The sequence below is a fragment of the Prionailurus bengalensis genome, chromosome X (genome assembly GCF_016509475.1).
Source record: "Prionailurus bengalensis isolate Pbe53 chromosome X, Fcat_Pben_1.1_paternal_pri, whole genome shotgun sequence".
NCBI lineage: Eukaryota > Metazoa > Chordata > Mammalia > Carnivora > Felidae > Prionailurus > Prionailurus bengalensis.
The window spans coordinates 7,335,104-7,349,491 of NC_057361.1; the positions used below are offsets into that span (position 1 = coordinate 7,335,104).

Below are 14,388 nucleotides of genomic sequence, written 5' to 3' on the forward strand. Positions count from 1 at the left end.
GGCCGGCTTCTCAGGGCAGAGCGTCCTGTGTCCCGGACGCGAGGTTCTCGCCGGCCGGGGACACACACCGAGGGTAGGAGGCGACAGAGCTTGGCATGGCGGGCCTCCAGACCGGAGAGGTGACCCAGCTGGCTGGGCCGGGCTGAGTGGCTGGGCCCAGCACGTGACCTCCGAGCCTGGCTCCGTGGGGGGTGGGGGTGGGGCCGCCCTGGGCGCCTGGGGCTGAAATCGACATTTGCCTCTGGCAGGAAAGTGAGCCTGTCAGACTCTGTCTCCGTTAGACCCTCCACCCACGGGAACGGGGGATTTCGGTAGCCTTTTAACTTTCTATCTCAGGAACCAGAAAGCCCAAGGTAAGAGTTACTGATCACCTAGAAAAACAAGCTTGCGAGGAGTGACCTAGAAAACCACACGGCCACATTTGTTGAGTTTTAAAATCCGGTGCTGAAAATAATAGATCGTTGTGAGGGGCAAGGGCCCCTGGTTGTTCCCAAATTACAGACTGACCTTCTGAACAGATATTTGGGTACTGTGGAGGGAATGGCCGTAAAAGGGCCCAGGTTAAATATAGAAGGACGTGAAACCTGCCGAATAAATAGCAAGTAGGTAACTCTCATCTGCTTGTAAAACAATGTTTCACATCTCTTGGGGGGGGGGGTGGGCAAGGGAATGTTAAAATTGGGATTTAAACTCTATTGAAAATAAACTAGTCTATATGAAGCTGGGATACAAGTAAAACCGGTTCCTGCTTTTGTCCTTTCACATTTCAAAACCGTTTATATGGTTTGGCAGAAGAAAACTTGGTATGTTCACTGCTCAAGTTTGAAATATGCCCTTTCAAATTTACATGATCACTGTTGGGAATTTTCTAAGGCTTTCTAGGCAAGGCTGTTTTGAGTTGTGAATGAGAACTGTTGACATCGTGCATATTTTCTGTAATAGTAAGATGACTCACTTTCTGCAGAATGTGATAAAAATTAAAAAGCGTGAAATAGTGAGTTCTTGTGAATTCACTCCTTCATGTCTGAGAGATCAAATTCCTTGCCAGAAAATTTAAGAAAACACGGGTAGGTGGCATGAATATACGGTATCCTTATTTTTTTTTATTTGGCAAATCCACGTTAATATGGATTAGAATGTTATGCTAGTGACAGCAGACAAAAGCCTTACTCACCACTGCAATTAACGTAATATTCCAGGATGAATATGCTTCAAATTAAAGTATTTGAGGTATGACTTCAAACAGCGAACCTCAGTGCAAAGTATTTCCGTGCGCTTCGTATTTCAACTGCCCTTTTGATTTACACAAAATCGGTTTCTCCGTTGCATTTGATAAAGTCTCTTAAAACTCAAACACTAAGTTGTTCCCTGTCGTTACTAATCCCTGTACTGCTAACTCTTCTGAAATCCTATTACACGCTTGGAGCCTGTAATCATTCGGGTTCCTCCTCCTGTGTGCTGTTTGTTTCCCGTAGCCGGTGAAAGGCCAGGCAAGCTGCGCACGTCCAGCAAACTGCCCAGAGGGGAGGCCCCGGAGCGGAGCTTCCCGGTCCCCCGCTCCTCACCTCCGGGGACTTCCAGGTCTTCCTCGCCCCCCACCCTCTCCCCGCCTCGCCCCGAGGGCGTCACGTGGCGGCGTGGGACCCGCCTCCGGTGACGTCACCGCGCTCGCAGCCGTCGCGCTGAAGAAAGGATGCTCTAGGATGCTGTGCAGGTGGGCGGCCGGACGCGCCATGCGGCACTGCAGGTAAGGGACGCGCGGCGCCCACTCTGCAGGCGGAGCCCCGGCCTGCAGGCGTGCGGCCCGTCGGCGCCCCGGAAAGCGAAAGTGGGGTCTTGGGCCGCTGCGGCTGCTGCCTGCGCCAGGCGGGGGTGCGGCGGAGGCGGGGGGGGGGGTGTCGCAGGCCCACGCGTGACTCGGGTCTTGGCGTGCCCATCCGGGGAAGTGGGCAGGGGCCAGACGGGAAGACCGGGGCCTCTCGCTCAGGAGAGCGAAGAATCTGGAACCGTCAGCCTACGTGCATTATAGGGAGAGGAAGGGGCTCGTCCAAGATAACTGTCAACTGTTTTCCAGCTGCCATTGTGCTTCATAAATCATGACACATTGACTAATTCTCCTTACAGGGGTTTGTCCTCAGGATTTAGCCTGATTTCTTTTAAAGCAAGAGCCCCTTGGCTTTGAATGGAGTGGAAACTTCTTGGTTAGCAATTCAAAGAGCTAGATGTGCAATATAAATCGTTTTGCGGAATTTTGCAAGGTTCCAGCGTTGAAAGGGGACATGTCAGAAATGCATCCCCCCCCCCCGCCCCCGCCAGGTGTTTTCGGTAGATTAAAAAATAACGGTATCCAAGAAAACAAAACACAATAGAATAAATAAAATGAGCTGCAGCCTCCGAAGATAACTGCGGGCGTTAAGAGCGGATTAGCTGCATCTCTGAAGAACAAAGTGGATTTTGGAAGGGGGTGGGGGGTGGAGACAAATACCAAACCCCAAGAATTCCCAGTGTTCTTTTTAATTCCCCCCCCCCCCCCCGCCCCGTGCTGAATAATTAGCCTGCTGGAAGAAGGGGCTTGATGACTCAGCGGCAGATGGGGGGGGTGTCAGGTGACTTTTCAATTCTAGCCAGACGGGGTGGGGGGGTGGGGGTGGGATTTTAATGGGCTCTCTTAAGCGTTCTGACCTGTTTACATTCCTTTCTCTGGTTACAGCCTGAGGCCAGGACATGGGTGGGCACCCTTAGGAGGAGAATGTGGCATTCCTTCCTGTAAAACCCCACTCCTCTGGAGGTCGCGTGTCCGTAAGCTGTGTTGGAACTCACACCGTGAATAATTTGATTCCCCGGCAACTGTCGAGGACAATGTTAAAAAGCAGTGCTATTTTAGTTGATAATTAAAGAGGGTTCTCTATTCTTTTCCCCTTGCTGTGGGCTTACTAGGATGTCAGGCAGCCCCAATAGCTTTGGCTCTAAGCAGGGGATTATATACTTCCTCTCTCTGCCTATTTTCTGACCAATTTTCAATTGATTTGCCCTGACTATTTATTTCAGAATAAGGCAAAGCTATAAAAACAAAGGATAATTCTCTTCCAACTTAGAACTTCATAAGTTTGCCACCCAGAAGACATTGGCGGGGGGGGGGGGGGGGGGGGGGGGGGGAAATGGAGATGTGTAAATGTTTAAATAAGAAAATGGGGGGTGGGGTGAAGTCAGCAAGGCTTCTCATTTGCTAAAATCAGACTAATGTTTCGGAGAAATTAATGCTGTGTCAGAAAACGAGCTGGCAAGATATTGGAACGTAGTCTCGCGTGTACTTCAGCCTAGAGATCCAAATATCAAAATCGTATCTCTGTCCACATCCACGTCTATATCTATATAAATATGCATACATTCATGTCTCTGTCTCTATCTCTGTAGCTATGTCTTTGCTACTGTAGTCTTTTTTTGAAATTTATGTTTAGCTTTATAAGAAAATGCCAAAGTATTTTCCGAGGTGGGTGTACCAGCAACGTAGAATTTCCGTTAATCAGCATCCTTGCCAGCACCTTGAGTTGTTTTTATTTTTTGTTTTTTAATTTTAGCCATGCTTGTAGGTATGTAGTGGTATCTCTTTGTGTTTATTTATTTGTGAATGAGTCTTATTGTATGTAAATGATTCCCTGCGGACACCTTGGTATTACTAATAAAAAAAAAAATCTAGCTCTTCTGATAGGTAACAGTGATCTCTCCTTGTATTTTTTTCTTCTTTTTGATTTTTTCGAAGCATTTTTTTTTAACGTTTATTTTTGAGAGAGAGAGAGAGCGCGCTATCAAGCAGGGGAGGGGAGGGGCAGAGAGAGAGAGAGGGAGACACAGAATCCGAAGCAGGCTTCAGGCTCCGAGCTGTCAGCACAGAGCCCGATGCCGGGGCTGGAACTCACGAACGGCGAGAGCATGACCTGAGCCGAAGTGGGACGGCTTAACCGACTGAGCCACCCAGGCGCCCCCTTTTAAAATTTTTTAAAGAATTGACTTGTCTATTGTGTTTCCCCCTGCTAGAATATGAAGTCCATGAAGGCAGGGATTTGTGTCTGTGTTGTTCATTCCTTTATCTCTAGCTCTGGGCCTGATACAGGGCATATTTAGTTAGTGTTTAATAAGTCAGTCAATGTTTAGTAACTGAACAAGCCCCGAAGGCCTGGTGGGAGCCCCCTTGCTCACCCCAGAGGGGGTTAAGCCATCTGTGGTGCCCCTGCAGTTCTCACTGGTGCAGGAGTCCAGGATGAATTGGATTTGGCCGTGCATTGCAAGCTGAAATCATTATCAAGGAGACAGCTAGCAATTTTCATTACCTCGCTGGTAACTGATCTTTATTTGCCATTAATTATTTTCAAGTCCCTGGATCCAACCATGTCTGAAGCTTCAATTAAAAAAAAATTACTTCTCCCACCGCGTCCCCCTGCCTTTGGCAACCATCAATCTATTCTCTAGCTCCCCCCCCCCATCGGATTCCGCATATAAGAGGGATCAGAAGGTATTTATCTTTCTGTTTGACTTACATTCTTTAGCATAATGCCCCCGGGGTCCGTCCATGTTGCAAATGACAAGCTTTCATTCTTACGGCTGAATAATATTCCGCTGTAAATATATCACACAATTTCTTTATCCATTTATCCATCGACAGACACTTAGGTTGCTTTCATGCTTTGGCTATTGTAAATGATGCTGCGGTGAACATAGGGGGGCAGATATTTTTTTGAGTTCGTGTTTTTTGTTTCCTTCAGATAAATACCCAGAAGTAGGATTGCTGGATCATATGGTAGTTCTATTTTTAGTGTTTTGAGGACCCTCCGTACTGTTTTCCATAGTGGGGGCACCACTGACATTCCCACCGACCGTGCGTGAGGGTTCCCTTTTCTCCACATCTTCGCCATCACTTGTTATTTCTTGTCCTTTTGTTAATAGCCATTTTAACAGGTGTGTGGTGTTACCTAGTTGTGGTTTTGATTTGCATTTCACTGATGATGAGTGATGTTGAGCGTCTTTTCATGTGCCCGTTGGCCATCTGGATGTCTTCTTTGGAAAAATGTCTATTTCGATCTTCCGCCCATTTTTGGATCTGATTTTTTTTTTATTGTTGTTGTTGAGTTGTATTAGTTCTTTATATTTTTTGGATATTAGCCTTTTATCGGATATGTGATTTGCAAACGTTTTCTCCCATCCAGTAGGTTGCCTTTTCATTTTATAAATGAATGCTTTTGCTGTACAGACCTTTTTAACATGCTGTAGTCCCACTTAGTTATTTTTTGCTTTAATTGCTTTTGCTTGTGTCAGATTCCAAAAAACATCGCCAAGACCTATGTCCAGGAGCTTACCGCCTGTGTTTTCTTTTTTTTTTTTTTTAATGAAAAACATTTTTTTAATGTGTATTTATATTTGAAAGAGAGAGACAGTGCGCGAGTGGGGGAGGGGCAGAGAGAGAGGGAGACGCAGAATCCGAAGCAGGCTCCAGGCTCTGAGCTGTCAGCACAGAGCCTGACGCAGGGCTTGAACTCACGAACTGTGAGATCATGACCTGAGCCGAAGTCAGACGCTTAACCGACTGCACCACCCAGGCGCGCCCCCCCCCCCCCCCCCCCCCCCCCCCCCCCCCCCGCCACATGTGTTTTCTAATAGGAGTTTTATGGTGTCAGGTCTTACGTTCGAGTCTTTAATCTAGTTCGAGTTAATCTTTGTATCTGGTGTAATTTCCTATATGTGGCCTTTCGTTCAGGGTTTGGACACCCTGATGTGTTGCTGCAGTAATTCAGCAACTTCTTTATTGCAGCTTCCTTCACTGGGTTCAAGTTGGCTACAGGATTTAAGATCCTTGGGCCCTCCGCCTTCCTTCTCCCCAGCCCAACCCTAGATAGAGCCGAATGGGTGATAGAGAAGTGACCTGAATTCTTCTGGCTTCCGGACCGTGGCACCTTGGGCACGTTACTTTGTGTCTTTGGGCCACAATTTTCTCTTCTTCAAAGTAACCAAGAAACGTAGATCTCAGGGTTCCTCTGCCTCAGCAGCGGTGACATTGGGGGCTGACTCAGTCTGTTGGGGGGGGGCACCCGTGCCCTGTAGAATGCTCGGTCGCATCAAGGCCTCTGCTCACTAGCTGTCAGTAGCGCCTCCCCAAGTCGTGACGACCAGAATGTCTCTAGACGCTGCCACGTGTCCCCTGGGGTGGGCAGCGGTGCCCCTGGTTGAGAAGCACCGATTGGGATGATCTCTAAATGTTCTTCTGGCTCCGGTATTCTAGAATTCGTTTTCCTATGAGTCGTCTGGTGCTAAGCCCTCCGTCAGAGATCCAATTCCCTTTCGTCACGTCGTATATGTTGGGAAATACAACGAGAAGGCTTTTTTTTTTACGTTGTGGGTTCCAGAAGGAGCTTCTGTCCGGAAGGGGAGGCCTGTTTGTGAGCGAGCTGTCGCCGGGAATCTAGCCGGGACGGGGAGGCTCCCTGCGCCCGCAGGCCCCACAGCCGCGACCCTTCCTCGTGGCGGCAGCGCGTGGCGCCATGGGAGGGTGGCAGGACGGTGGCGGTGTCTCGCCCACCGCGGAGCCCCCTCGGGGCACAGTGCTCAGGCGTGCCAAGCCTGGGGATCAGAGTGGTGCTGGGTCTGCCTTGTGGGGCCCACGGCACTTGCTGGTCCTGCCGCCTTGGCCCGGGGGGATCAGAGGGACGGCAGACGGTCAGCAGGCTGGGAGACGCCCAGGAGTCAGCATGCGGTGATGGCCTTGGTGGTGATGGCCATGGCGTTGCATCGTGTGCCCAGTGTGGTGGGGGTGGGGTGGGACGCTTAGAACGGCCTGCACTGTGCTGTTCCCCGTCCCCTTGCCATCGGCCTTCTCGCCGGTTCTTCCCGGCCCCCCAAAATTGGCGTCAGGCACTTTGGCCCGCAGGGAGAGAGGCGCTGCGTGGGGGTGACATTTTCCCTGCGGGCCCCTCTCGCCCCTGCGCTCCTCCCGCCGGCTTGGCACCCTCACTGGGCCTTCAGGCCCACCTCTGCGACAGGTCACAGCCCACAAGTCACAGCCGTGAAAGAAGTTGGAAATAGGAGGGTATTCGCCATCAAACGAAACTTAAGAGACCGAGTGACTGTCCCGGCGCCCTCTGCTGCCAGAGTGCCAGACTAGGTGCTTAGCAACAATAGCCGTTTATGTCCTGCAGCCCCGGAGGCTGGCGGTCCCAGACCAGAGTGCCCGCAGGGTCGGTTCCGGTGAGGGCCCTCTTCGGGGCTGCGGGGGCCACCTTCCTGCCCCCGCCCGTGGCAGGAGCCTGTGTAGCTCGCTGGGGTCTCTCCGTAGGGCACTGATCCCATCACGAGGCTCCTCCTTCAGGACCTGGTCCCCTCCCTACGGCCCCGTCTCCTGATGCCATCACATTGGGGGTTAGCTTTCAACATGTGAATTCTGGGGGGGCGCATTCAGCCCATGACAATCACCAAATATAACTCGTGGCCCCCGTTTGGGCCCCGGCCCGAACAAACACCCATAATCGGCACCCAGGGACACCCGGGTTATGTTTATGTGAGTGGTCATTAGACGATATAAGGAAACTACCGTCAGTGTCACTAGATGTGATAATCTTGTGGTGTGGTAGGCACCTAGCGAAGCCACCCTGGGGTTCCCGACGCGAACAGTGAGGTGACGCGGGTTTGTTTCCCGCCGCCACGTTTTGGGGTCTTTGTTACACAGCCGTAGATAACCAACACACGTGTACGTAGAAGAGTCTTATTTTTTGGTGACGCGTGCTGAGGTATTTAGGGACGGAGTGTCACGATAGCAACAAGTTACTTAGCAATTTCTTTGAACCATTTTTGGAGATCTCTTTAACGTACGGCTAGATACAAGACAGGTGAATTCTCATACCTGCTTCTACATTCAGTCCGTCGCAATATCACGCGTCATGTAGCCTCTGGAAAATTCTACTGTCTACTCACAAGAGAATGAGAATGGGAAAAGGCAGATAACAATGTAAGATTATTATAAAAATATTTTTGATAGCATGGATCCCTTAAAGTGTTTTGGGGACCCCAAGGTGTCCCCAGATCACCCTTTGAGAACCGCTGTTCTAGAAAATAATTGATGTGTAAATGATTCAGTTAAATGGGAAGAGAAAAAGGTGAGGCAAATTCGGCCAAATGGAAACACTGAATTTGCTGCTATTCATTGGACTCTTCTGGGTAATGTTCTGTGTATTTGAAAATGTTCACAATAGGGGCACCTGGGTGGCTCAGTCGGTCGAGCGTCCAACTCTTGATTTCGGCCCAGGTCGTGATCCCAGGGTGGTGGGATCGAGCCCCGCATTAGGCTCCGTGCTCAGGGCAGAGCCTGCTTAAGGTTCTCTCTCTTTCTCCCTCTGCCCTTCTCCCCCTCTCTAAAATAAATACAAAGATAAAAAAAGGAAAATGTTCATAATAAAACATTTTTAACAAGATAGAAAAGAAACGTAGACTCTTGGGCAGGTGGGGGGCTCTGACTGAGTGGGTCACGGGGTGAGGCCCGGCAGGAGCATTTTGGAGCTGGGCTCCGGGTGCCCCCGGTGGCCCTGAGGCCTGCTGGCCAGAGGTTCCCAGCCACCCCCCCTCCCGCCTCCACCCTCCCGCCCGATGGAGCCGAGCGCTGTTAGTTAGCGAGTGGTGAGGCTTATCTGTTTTCCCACTACCGATGGGCGCCCTTGGGGACAGTCTGTTCCACACACGCTGTCCCTCCTCCGCAAACCCTGCGTGCCGGCTGTGGGGAAGACCGCGTTATCAAACCGTTGCTTAACCGCCTTTTCAGTGGACGGCAGAGATAAAGTTTCCTTTCTAAGGGCAGGGGTGGTTTTCCTTCACAGACCGTCGGAAGTATTTTTGAATGGCTCGTCCACGTTACGGACGCACGGTGACTTTCCGGCAGGATCAAGGTTAGGCAGAGAACACCACGTCTCCTTCGTATCCCCCCCTTCCCCAGGCAGCCACCGATAACTTGCTGAAATGTGGTTTCTGAAAATGGCTGTTGCAAATGCACCCATCTACAGAGTGTATATCGTGCCTTTTTTTTTTTTTTTTTTAAGGTTTTTGCTTTTGTGGGATGTAATTTACACGGAGCAAAATGCATGGATTTTTAATCCGGTTGGTTTTGACAGAGACTGTTCCCCACACCTCCGGAGGGCCCCATCTTGCCTTCCTTGAGCCAAACCCCGTGCCAGCGACAACCACTGTTCTGATTTCCATCAGCACTGTTTACTTTCGCGCGTTCTTGAACCGCATAGACACGGACCCCTATAACATGTACACTTTTCGTATCTGGCTGCAGAGAGGTTTCCATGAGACGCGAGCCTCGGTGTTCATTCGTGCCTTCCCTCCCCCGTTTACTTCCTTGCTCAGCGAATATTTGTTGGGTCCCTGCGATGTGTCCAGGCCCGGATTCTTCAACGTTGACACTGCGGCCGTTTGGACTGGACGACTCTCTGTGGGGGGCCGTCCTGTGCATCTTACGATGTTTAGCAGCCTCCCTGGCTTCTACCCACCAGATGCCAGTAGGAAGCACTACTGGCATTGTGACAGTTGTGACAGCCAAACTCCAGGCATTGCCAAACGTCCCCGGGTGGGCAGGAGTGCCCCTGGTTGAGACCTACCAGCCTGGGCAGTGAGACGCACTGTGGTGCCAAACAGACAAGGCTCATGCCCTGGTGGAACATTCGAGTTGAGGAAAGGGAAAGGAACCGTTTTATCGGTCGTGCGTTTAGTGAGGTACGGCAGGGGGCAAAGGATAGACGGTGATGGATTCAGAGTGCCAGTCGGGGGGTCACGAAGGCCTCTCTGGGGGCTAGCACGTGAACAGGGACCCACGTGAAATGAGGGAGAGCTATGTGAACCTGGAGGGCCTGAGTGTTCGGGGCTGAGGGAACAGCCAGTGCAAAGGGCCTGAGGCAAGGCACGGCCAGGTGCATTTGAAGAACCGCGAGGAGGTCGGTGGGTCCAGAGAAGAGCGACCCAGAGAACACGCGGTGGCGAAGGTGCGCCGACGGGTGGCGGGGGGCGGACCGTGCAGGGACTCGGCAGGGGCGGCGCCGGCCCCGAATTATTCTGAGCGTAAAGCTGCCGGCTGCTTTCAGGCCTGGGAGCGACGTGTGGGGGCTTGTGTTTGAAAGGGTGACCCTGGCTGCTGTGAGAAGAGTCCGAGGTGGCTGAGAGAGGAAGCGGGCTGGCCGGTGAGGAATGCGATGGCGTCCAGGACCTCAGGGACCTGGGTGGCCAGGTGAGCCGGAGCGCGCCTCTGGCTGACTTGGCGGCAGCGTGCTGGGCGCCACGCGGACTGCGCCGTCAAGTTGTGAACGTGTAACGGCAGTTTGTGGAGACGGGCCCAGGAGGCCGCCCCGGGTCAGGGGCACGATTACCCTCGATGGGCAGCGGTGCACAGGGACAGCACGTGAGATGGCGCCTGCGGTCCACATATGATGCTAGAAAGGTCTCTTCCCGGCTGTCCGTGGTGGATGAAGTCCCCCGTGCCCTTGGGTCACGGTTTGGTGGCCATGATTCTTAGGGTCACGGTGACACCTGGACCTTGAGCCCGCCACACTCATCCTTGTCACTGGGTTTGTGAATTGGCTGCTCTCTGTGCCTGGAGGGCTAAGCCCCCGTGTCACATGCTGGCCGGCCCAGGTCACTCACGGCCCGCTGAGCCCTCCTCCGAGAGGCCATCCATTGTCACCCTATCCGAGCTCTCCCTGCCCCAGCCGGGTGTTGTCCACCGTCGCCGTGCTGTATTTCCTTCCCTGCAGCCAGGTTTCACACTGCGGTTCTGCTCGCTGAGGCACCTGCTGTTGGCCAGACCTCCGTGTCATTCAGAGCAGGGAGCCCGGTTTGAGCCCAGAGCTTCCCTGTCGGAGGTGACGGTAAGCCCTCCTGAAGTCACAGAAGGGGAGTCATGGAGGCCTGGGGGGACAGGCCCTCGAGCCTCCCAGGGTGGAGTCGGGCTCGCCCCCCTGGGCAGCAGCTCAGGTGCCTGGCAGGTGCGGGGCGTGGCTGGAGGGAGCACTTTTTACCGTGTCTCTGGGGGGCGGCCTGTGCTTACCTGCCCCTTGCTGCTTCGTTTCCCTTCTGGTTAAATGTGGAACTTCGTCTGTGGCTGTGGCCAAACATGAAGCCGTTTTTCTCCCTTCACTGTAACCCTTGGGGGCGCTGCTTGCTTTGGTGGGCTTTGTGGTGAATAGATAGGAGGGCTGACCGCCAAGATTACAGACGAGCTATTTTTCCTCTCAGCTTAGTCATGCCTTCCACAAGCGCCCCTCTTGCCCAAAGCTTACTAACTGACCACACATCAGCCCTCATCTTTTTTTTTAATTAAAAAAAAGTTTTTAATGTTTATTTTTGACAGAGTGCGGGCGGGGGAGGGGAGAGAGAGAGGGAGACACAGAATCCGAAGCAGGCTCCAGGCTCTGAGCCATCAGCACAGAGCCCGATGCGGGGCTCGAACTCACAAACCACGAGATCATGTCCTGAGCTGAAGTCGGATGCTTAACCGACTGAGCCCCCCAGGCGCCCCTAAGGGAAACATATTTTTATTTATTTTTATTTAATTTTTTAAACATTTATTTATTATCAAGAGACAGAGAAAGAGTATGAGCGGGGGAGGGGCAGAGAGAGAGGGAGGCACAGAATCCAAAGCAGGCTCCAGGCTCCGAGCTGTCAGCACAGAGCCCGACGTGGGGTTCAAACCCGTGAACTGCAAGATCATGAACTGAGCCGAAGTCAGATGCTCAACCAACTGAGCCACTCAGGCATCCCTCAGCCCTCATCTTGGTGACCCAGTTAGAGTACGCTTAAGCCACCCGGTGGCCTCGTCCTGAGAGCTCCAGGAGGGACACCTCAAGGCCGTGTTGGATGACTGCCTACATTTAACCTTTACAGAGTGGCCAGTCGTGAGTGTCCCTTTAAATTTTATTTACCTGTGTGTGTGTGTATGTGTGTGTGTGTGCGTGGGGGGGGGGTGTACTGCACCTTAAGCGGTAAATGGATTGTCACGGAGGAAATGGCCAAGGGAAGGTCGGTCTGAAGAGGTCCCGGGAGCGGGGCGGGGGGAAGGGCAGGGAGAGACAGAGAGCTGTTTCCCACCAGCGTTGTTGAATTGTGTCCCTCAAAATTCATATGTTGAGGTACCACCGGGACCTCAGAATGCAACCTTATTTGGAGATAGGGTCTTTACAGAGGTAATCGAGTTAAAATGAGGTCATCAGGGTTGTTATAATCCGGTGTGACTGATGTCCTTCTAAGAGGAGGAAGGCACAGAGAGAAGGCAGTGTGAAGGGACGTGGGGAGAATGGCTGTCTACGAGCCAGGAAGAGGCTGGAACAGATTCTCCGTCAGTGCCCTCAGAAGGAACCAACCCTGCTGTCGTTTGGATCCCAGACTCGTGGTCCCCAGAACTGTGAGGCAATAGACGGCCGTTACTTGAGGCGGCCGGTCTGCGGTACTTGGTTGGGGCGGCCCTGGGGAGCTGGCATGGCACCGCTCTCAGAGGCCGGAGGGTCGCCCAGCCTGCCCATATCGAAGCTCCACGCAAGCTTTCCGCACAGTTTAGGAGGGAAGAGGCGGGCAGCGCCCTGTCAGCCGAAGCGGCGGCCCTCGGGTCCCTAGAGGACCCAGGCCTGCGAGGCTGTTGCGGAAGAAGGGCCCTCGGGGCCTGGGCTCGAATCTGGCTCCTCGCTTACCTTCTGTGAGACTCGAACCTGTGACCTGACCTCTCCTCTGCCTCCGTTTGCTCATCTGTAGCGTGGGCCCGAGGGTGACGGTATTTAATTCGGAGACCGTCAAGGGCTCTAGCGACCGAATGCGTGTGACGTGCTTAAAATAGCGCCTGGCACACGGAGTCCTGGAAAAAGTTGTTACTGTGAGAAGGAGTCTCCGGGGAGGTTCGAGTCCCTTGGCCCTTGGCACCAGGGGCGCAGAGACTCCTGCCTCTCCTCCCTCCCCCTAGCGGTGGGGATGTGAGAACACCGAGTCTGTTGTGTCACTCGAGGCCACGTGCAGTCGGCCTCGTCCCCTCTCCGACACGCAGGCTGTGTTTCCCACCGCGACGGAGAGCTGTGTGGCCCCGGGGCCGTAGGAGGCGTGTCACGGAGGGAGGGTCACGGTCCCACGTTGGCTGCCCGGTCCTGCGGAAGCGAGGCTGTAAGCGAAGGAGCACGGAGCGCTGGGAGCTGGGAGGCCGGCCAAGAAGGAAGGCGGAAGAAGGAGGCCGCCGCGGCCCCCCCCCCCCCCCCCCCCCCCCCCCCCCCCCCCCCCCCCCCCCCCCCCGTCTCTGTTGGCTCCGGGCAAAGTTTAATCTTCGAGTGCCTTTCCGCCTGTCCTTTGGCTCTGGGCTTCCCTCTTTTGGGGACGCTCATTGGCCCCGTGGCCCTCGGCTGGCCCCTCGCGCCACGACCACCGGGGGCTCCTCTCACTGTCAGCGCCTCTGGGGAACCCGCCTCGGGATCTGGAGGACTGGCTGGAAGGAGGGAATGCGTCCCGGCCCCTCACCATCCTAAAGGTGTCTACGTTTTAAATTTTTTTTTTTTTTTTAACGTTTATTTATTTTTGGGACAGAGAGAGACAAAGCATGAACAGGGGAGGGGCAGAGAGAGAGGGAGACACAGAATCGGAAACAGGCTCCGGGCTCTGAGCCATCAGCCCAGAGCCCGACGCGGGGCTCGAACTCCCGGACCGCGAGATCGTGACCTGGCTGAAGTCGGCCGCTTAACCGACTGCGCCACCCAGGCGCCCCAAGGTGTCTACGTTTTAAAAAGGGGGAGTCCGTCGTCTCAAACGGATTTGACATCGGTGGGGTTTCGGGCCGTGGCTGGCGCGGGAGTCGGCCTCCACGGTGGCCCCGGCGGTCCCACCTCCCGGTGCCCGGGCCCGCGTGCGGTGTCCTCCCACGCTGGCCACCCGGGGCCCACCTGTGCCACCAGTAGGGCGCCGTGCCAGTGACGCCGTGGCTCTTCCGAGGCTAGGTCCCAAGACACTCTACTGCCTCCGCCTGTTCCCTCGGATCGCCTGCTTTGGAGGGAGGCAGCCGCCAGGTCCCGTGGAGCCGCAGGACGGCGACCTGAGGCCTGCCGCCCACAGCCCGCCCCAACTGCTACCCGTGTCCGGGAGCCAACTCGGAGGCGGGTCCTCCTGCCCCCATCGAGCCTTCAGATGACCGCAGCCGTAGCGGACCGCTTGACCACAACCTCCCGAGAGACCTCGAGCCGGAAACACCCAGACGAGCTGCTCGCGAGTTCCTGACCCACAGAAGCTGTAAAATCATACGTGTTTAGCGTTTTTAGCTGCTGAGTCCCGGGGTAATGTTGTGTGGCATTGGACAGCGAGTACAGTGGTGAGGACCCAAACTTTCGTGGTGGGGGA

General features: G+C 53.8%; 1 protein-coding gene across 3 annotated transcripts in view; it reads left to right on the forward strand.

Annotated features, from left to right (window-relative positions):
• The first annotated feature begins 207 nt into the window (after window positions 1–207).
• Window positions 208–14,388, forward strand: part of CLCN4 (chloride voltage-gated channel 4) — a 63,714-nt gene continuing 49,533 nt past the window's right edge. For 2 of the 3 annotated variants that reach the window (XR_006295770.1, XM_043571262.1), the window contains exons 1-2: window positions 208–353; window positions 1,476–1,747. The gene's annotated coding sequence lies outside the window, so the exon portion shown is untranslated. Of the gene's footprint in view, window positions 354–964; window positions 1,068–1,475; window positions 1,748–14,388 lie in introns of all 3 variants that reach the window. The other variant, XM_043571263.1, reaches the window with a different exon arrangement.